General features: G+C 42.8%; 1 pseudogene; it reads right to left on the bottom strand.

Annotated features, from left to right (window-relative positions):
• Positions 1–953: 953 nt before the first annotated feature.
• LOC100595260 lies at positions 954–1,805 on the bottom strand (annotated as a pseudogene).
• Between the last annotated feature and the right edge of the window lie 4,788 nt (positions 1,806–6,593).

Genomic DNA, 6,593 nt, shown 5'->3' with positions numbered 1-6,593 from the left:
TGTATTACAGAGGGAGATAAATTAATTTAGAAAACTTGTTTCTCTCATGACAAGTCCTGCCTTTCAAGCTGATTGGCTTGTTGCAGACATGAAAACCTATTTTGGCTATGGGAAGCTGAATAATGATTCTTTTTATCTTGCTTATTTCTACTGCAACATTGCTATCCTAATCTTCTTTGCCACACTTCCTCCCTTTTCCCCTTCCCAGCATATTGATGCTTTAAGTGGCTAGGAATAAGGTGCTATTCATAGACTTGCAAATAGAAGAGCACATCAAGACATGTAAAAGTATTGCTTCTTTGCAGAGGTATAAAGGACAGAGGGATGTAAGACTGTGATTCTTCCTATAGCTGGGAGGAATATAAGGAGCTGGTATGTCTCACTTCACCTTGTGATATAAAATAAAGTGGCAGCTTTGAATATTTGAGTTAAATTTCAGGCGTCTCCATGTAGCTATTGTGAAAATATTCTTATTGCCACCACTACCTTTTTTTTTTTTTTTTGAGGCGGAGTCTCGCCCTGTCACCCAGGCTCGAGTGCAGTGGTGCAATCTCGGCTCACTGCACCTCTGCCTCCTGGGTTCAAGGAATTCTCCTGCCTCGGCCTCCCGAGTAGCTGGGGCTACAGGCGTGCACCACCACACCCAGCTAATTTTTGTATTTTTAGTAGAGACGGGGTTTCACCATGTTGGCCAGGCTTGTCTTGAACTCCTGATCTCAGGTGATCCACCCACCTTGGCCTCCCAAAGTGCTGGGATTACAGGCATGAGCCAACACGCCGGCCTGCCACCACTACTTTCTTTCTGTGATAAATTCAAGGACCCCGGGGCTTATCCATTACTTTTTTTTTTTGCATTTAATCACCTAAGGCTGAAGATATCTGGGCTTTTTTTGTTCTGTAATGTTTCTAAGACTGTGTCCATTAAATGCAAACAAAAATAAGGAAGTCTTGGCAGAACAGGAGAAGTGATGCACACTTGGCGATCGGATCAATTTAAATATTGTTCATGGCATATAGCCTAGTCGCTGCTCTAGCTGTTTCTATGGCTTGAGCTTCGTTGGTCTTCCACTGCTCCACTACATCATGTGCTAATGGATCATCTGGATTGGGAGCACTTAACAAGGCCTGGATCGATAGCAGAACTGTCGGATCTGCAGTGCTGGGGACCACTTATCTTTCAAAATATCTAAACTTATTCTTCCCAACTTGTCTACATTAAGATGATAAATTTTGGTCATGAAACGTACTTTAGGGGCTGCCATGGCGTATTCTTCTGGAAGGAATAGTTCAAATTTAAAAGTCCCTCCCTCAAAGGGGGAATCCTGAGGGCCAGCAATGACCACATGAAAATAATAGGCGTTGCTCTCACGTGGTTTTGCTTGAATGCCAGGAACTCATTCTCCCAGCAAACGCTGGGTGTCCTTGATGATTCTGCGGGGCAGCCCAGCCGTCTTGTCAGAACCGGAGTTCGACCTCTGGTCCCATCTCTGGCTCTGCTCCCCTCAGGCAGGAGTGGAAGTCCTGGGCTGGCTTATTCATTTCTAGAGGTCAGTATAATTGTAACATTCTCTAGAAGGGAAAATCCAGCAACCTATTTTTAGTAGAGAAGTCTGGTGATCTTTGGCCACATGATGTCACTGGTGGTCCAGAAGATTTTTTGCCATCTCTGCCTCAGTGCCATGGGCAATTTCCCTCCATCAACCTAGTCATGACCTCTTATTGTTCAAATGTAGGCAGGATGTCTTTCTCCCCTCACTGCCATGGCCATGCTGTTTTCCCACAGCCACCACAGCCTGGGCTGCCATTGCCACAGCTCCTCAGTGACCTGGCTGTTTGGTTTAGCTCAGGTAAGTGTAACCCTCTTCCAACAGAGCTGAGTTTGGAGGCCTGCCTTCTCACCCCACATTGTTCCTGGAAGCATACTTTTCCCCCTCTCTGAATCTAGGCTGTTCCCTTCTCCCTCATCTAATATTTATTCTCATTTCCCATTCTAGCACCACCACTATCTCTTTTGGGAGAGTGAAACCTCACTTACATAAAAAAAGTGTATATTACTCATAATATGTCTTATACATTTTATCCACATCTTTTCTATTTCCATGATTCCTTCTATGCCAGAATCCTTCAAATATTACTTAATATTCACTGTCTTGACTTTATCTCTTAAATTTAGTGCAGTAGGATTTTCCTCATCTTCCACTTCCATAAAACTTTTGTTTTCAAGATCATCAGTGACTATACATACACACACAGGTATTTATTTGGGGAAAAAATGGTTTAGTCCTACCTCATCTTCAACAAGTTTATATTATAGTGGGAAGAATATATTAACTACAGGTTAGAGTGGGACCACAAAGAAGCGTGAAGTTATGTTTGCTGATGGTTTTAGTGGAATTAGAGGCAGAGACTAGAAATATTTCACCGAGTGGGTAGCCCTGTGCTCCTCTTGAAAGATAAGTAGACACAGAGGGACACTTCAGCAGAGGAAAAAGGGAGCAAAAGGCGGGGTGCTTGAAGCTGCCCTGTGTGAATGGGGAAAGGCCATTCACACCAGGCTGCAATTCAGAGTATCTGCAGTATAGGTTAAGTGGATTTAAGTGATAAATAGTTGGAATTTTATATGATGGAATAATAATCTGCCCTTACTTTGTAGGGGCTGGGGAGCCACTGAAGGCTTTAAGTAGGAGAATGTCACAGTCAAGTTGAAATTGTACATTGATCACTCGTGTATCTGTTTAAAAGGTAGTTTGGAATAGAGATAGACTACGGTGAACAACACTGATACTCTGCTAGTGTAAGATCCCTGGCCGGGCACAGTGGCTCACGCCTGTAATCCCAGCACTTTGGGAGGCTGAGGTGGGTGGATCGCTTGAGGTCAGGAGTTGGAGACCAGCCTGGCCAACATTGGTGAAACCCTGTCTCTACTAAAAAAATACAAAAATTAGCCGGGCATGGAGGTAGGCACCTCTAGTCCCAGCTACTCGGGAAGCTGAGGCAGGAGAATCACTTGAACCTGGGAGGCGGAGGTTGCAGTGAGCCAAGATTGGGCCACTGCACTCCAGCCTGGATGACAGAGTGAGACTGTCTCAAAAAAAAAAAAAAAAAAAAGTGGGTAAGGACTTCATGTCTAAAACACCAAAAGCAATGGCAACAAAAGCCAAAATTGACAAATGGGATCTAATTAAACTAAAGAGCTTCTGCACAGCAAAAGAAACTACCCTCAGAGTGAACAGGCAACCTACAGAATGGGAGAAAATTTTTGCAACCTACTCATCTGACAAAGGGCTAATATCCAGAATCTACAATGAGCTCAAACAAATTTACAAGAAAAAAACAACCCCATCAAAAAGTGGGCAAAGGACATGAACAGACACTTCTCAAAAGAAGACATTTATGCAGCCAAAAAACACATGAAAAAATGCTCATCATCACTGGCCATCAGAGAAATGCAAATCAAAACCACAGTGAGATACCATCTCACACCAGTTGGAATGGCCATCATTAAAAAGTCAGGAAACAACAGGTGCTGGAGAGGATATGGAGAAATAGGAACACTTTTACACTGTTGGTGGGACTGTAAACTAGTTCAACCATTGTGGAATTCAGTGTGGTGATTCCTCAGGGATCTAGAACTAGAAATACCATTTGACCCAGCCATCCCATTACTGGGTATATACCCAAAGGACTATAAATCATGCTGCTATAAAGACACATGCACACGTATGTTTATTGCGGCACTATTCACAATAGCAAAGAGTTGGAACCAACCCAAATGTCCAACAACGATAGACTGGATTAAGAAAATGTGGCACATATACACCATGGAATACTATGCAGCCATAAAAAATGATGAGTTCATGTCCTTTGTAGGGACACAGATGAAACTGGAAAACATCATTCTCAGTAAACTATCGCAAGGACAAAAAACCAAACACCGCGTGTTCTCACTCATAGGTGGGAACTGAACAATGAGAACTCATGGACACAGGAAGGGGAACATCACACACCGGGGCCTGTTGTGGGGTGGGGGAAGCAGGGAGGGATAGCATTAGGAGATATACCTAATGCTAAATGACGAGTTAATGGGTGCAGCAAACTAACATGGCACATGGATACATATGTAACAAACCTGCACATTGTGCACATGTACCCTAAAACCTAAAGTATAATAAAAAAAAATTTAGAATCAAAACAAAGCTTAAAAACCATATAGTCCTTTTTAGTTGTCTCATTCTACAACTGATATGTAAATCTAGAGCAGGTAGCAAAATTCCTTATAAGGCTCTGTTCCTATATCCAAAACCAGGTTTTTTCCCAAAAGTTGTTCAAAATAAGAGTAACCATTGTTAGACAAATAAAGCCCTACTACTATTAATTTAGGCTAATGCAGAATCAAGTGGTCTAGATGAGAAGCAGCATGATTACAACTCTACCCCTGCAATTTTGAGCATTTGTCCTGGTGGCTCTCAATCTGAAGCTCATATATTTGAATCACTGTGTGTTTTGTCTGTCCACAGACATCCAAGATGTTTCTCTCTCCACTGGCACTGACTAGAGCCTCCCAGTGAGACTCAGGTACATGTGACTTGACAAAGAGGTTCCTCCAACCCCTCAAGAAGAATTAACAAGTGCTAATCACTGGAAGCACACCCAAGGAAGAGGGCTCATATAAATAGTGGTAAGAGATAAGAAGGATTTTTTTTCTTTTTTTTTTTTGAGATGGAGTTTCACTCTGTCGTCCAGGCTGGAATGCAGTGGTCCGATCTCCCAGGTTCAGGGGATTCTCCTGCCTCAGCCTCCCGAGTAGCTGGGGTTACAGGCATGTGCCACCACACCCAGCTAATTTTTGTAGTTTTACTTGAGATGGGGTTTCACCATGTTGAACAGGCTGGTCTTGAACTCCTGACCTCAAGTGATCTGCCTGCCTCGGCTTCCCAAACTGCTGGGATTAGAGGTGTGAGCCACTGCACCTGGCCTTGATTCTAAATTTTTTATATTTATTATTTCAATTGGTTTTGGGGGGACAGGTGACGTTTGGTTACATGAACAAGTTCTTTAGCAGTAATTTCTGAGATTTTGGTGCACCCATCACCCAAGCAGTGTATACTGCACCCAATTTGTAGTCTTTTATCCCTCACCACCCTCCCAGCCTTTTCCCCTGAGCCCCCAAAGTCCATTGTGTCATTCTTATGCGTTTGCATCCTCATAGTTTAGCTCCCACTTATGAGTGAGAACATACGATGTTTGATTTTCCATTCCTGAGTTACCTCACTTAGAATAGTGGTCTCTAGCTCCACCCAGGTTGCTGTGAATGCTGTTATTTCATTTGTTTTTATGGTTGAGTGGTTCCATGGTGTATGTGTGTGTGTGTGTGTATACACATATATCACAATTTCTTTATCTACTCCTTGATTGGTGGGCATTTGGGCTAGTTCCCTATTTTGCAATTGCAAATTGTGCTGCTATAAACATGCGTGTGCAAGTATTTTTTTCGTATACTGACTTATTTTTCTCTGGGTAGATACCCAGTAGTGGGATTTCTGGATCAAATGGTAGTTCTACTTTTAGTTCTTTAAGAAATCTCTACACTGTTTTCCGTAGTGGTTGTACGAGGTTGCATTCCCAATAGCTGTGTAAAAGTGTTCCCTTTTCTTTTTTTTTTTGAGACGGAGTCTCGCTCTGTCCCCCAGGCTGGAGTGCAGTGGCGCAATCTTGGCTCACTGCAAGCTCCGCCTCCCGGGCTCACGCCATTCTCCTGCCTCAGCCTCTCCGGGTAGCTGGGACTACAGGCACCCGCCAACATGCCCGGCTAATTTTTTTTGTATTTTTAGTAGAGACAGGGTTTCACCGTGGTCTCCATCTCCTGACCTCGTGATCCGCCCGCCTCCGCCTCCCAAAGTGCTGGGATTACAAGCGTGAGCCACCGCGCCCGGCCAAGTGTTCCCTTTTCATCATGTCCATGCCAACCTCTATTATTTTTTGTTTTTTTGTTATGGCCATTCTTGCAGGAGTAAGGTGGTATCTCATTGTGGTTTTGATTTGCATTTTCCTGATCATTAGTGATATTGAACATTTTTTCATGTGTTGTTGGCCATTTGTATATCTTCTTTTGAGAACGGTCTATTCATGTCCTTAGCCCACTTTTCTTTTCTTTTCTTTTCTTTCTTTCTTTCTTTCTTTCTTTCTTTCTTTCTTTCTTTCTTTCTTTCTTTCTTTCTTTCTTCTTTCTTTCTTTCTTTCTTCTTTCTTTCTTTCTTCTTTCTTTCTTTCTTTCTTCTTTCTTCTCTTTCTTTCTTTCTTTCTTTCTTTCTTTCTTTCTTCTTTCTTCTTTCTTTTCTTTTTTTTTTTGCGTGTCTTACTCTGTCTCTCAGGCTAGAGTACAACGGTGCAATCTTGGCCCACTGCAACCTCTGCCTCCTGGGTTTAAGCGATTCTACTGCCTCAGCTTCCTGAATAGCTGGGATTACAGGTGACTGCCACTGCACCCAGATAATTTTTGTATTATTATTTTTTTTTTTGAGATGGAATTTCACTCTTGTTGCGCAGGCTAGAGTGCAATGGCATGATCTCGGCTCAACACAACCTCTGCCTCC

The sequence above is a fragment of the Nomascus leucogenys genome, chromosome 22a (genome assembly GCF_006542625.1).
Source record: "Nomascus leucogenys isolate Asia chromosome 22a, Asia_NLE_v1, whole genome shotgun sequence".
In the NCBI taxonomy this organism is placed as follows: Eukaryota; Metazoa; Chordata; class Mammalia; order Primates; family Hylobatidae; genus Nomascus; species Nomascus leucogenys.
This window is presented reverse-complemented; position numbering and strand designations above follow the sequence as displayed.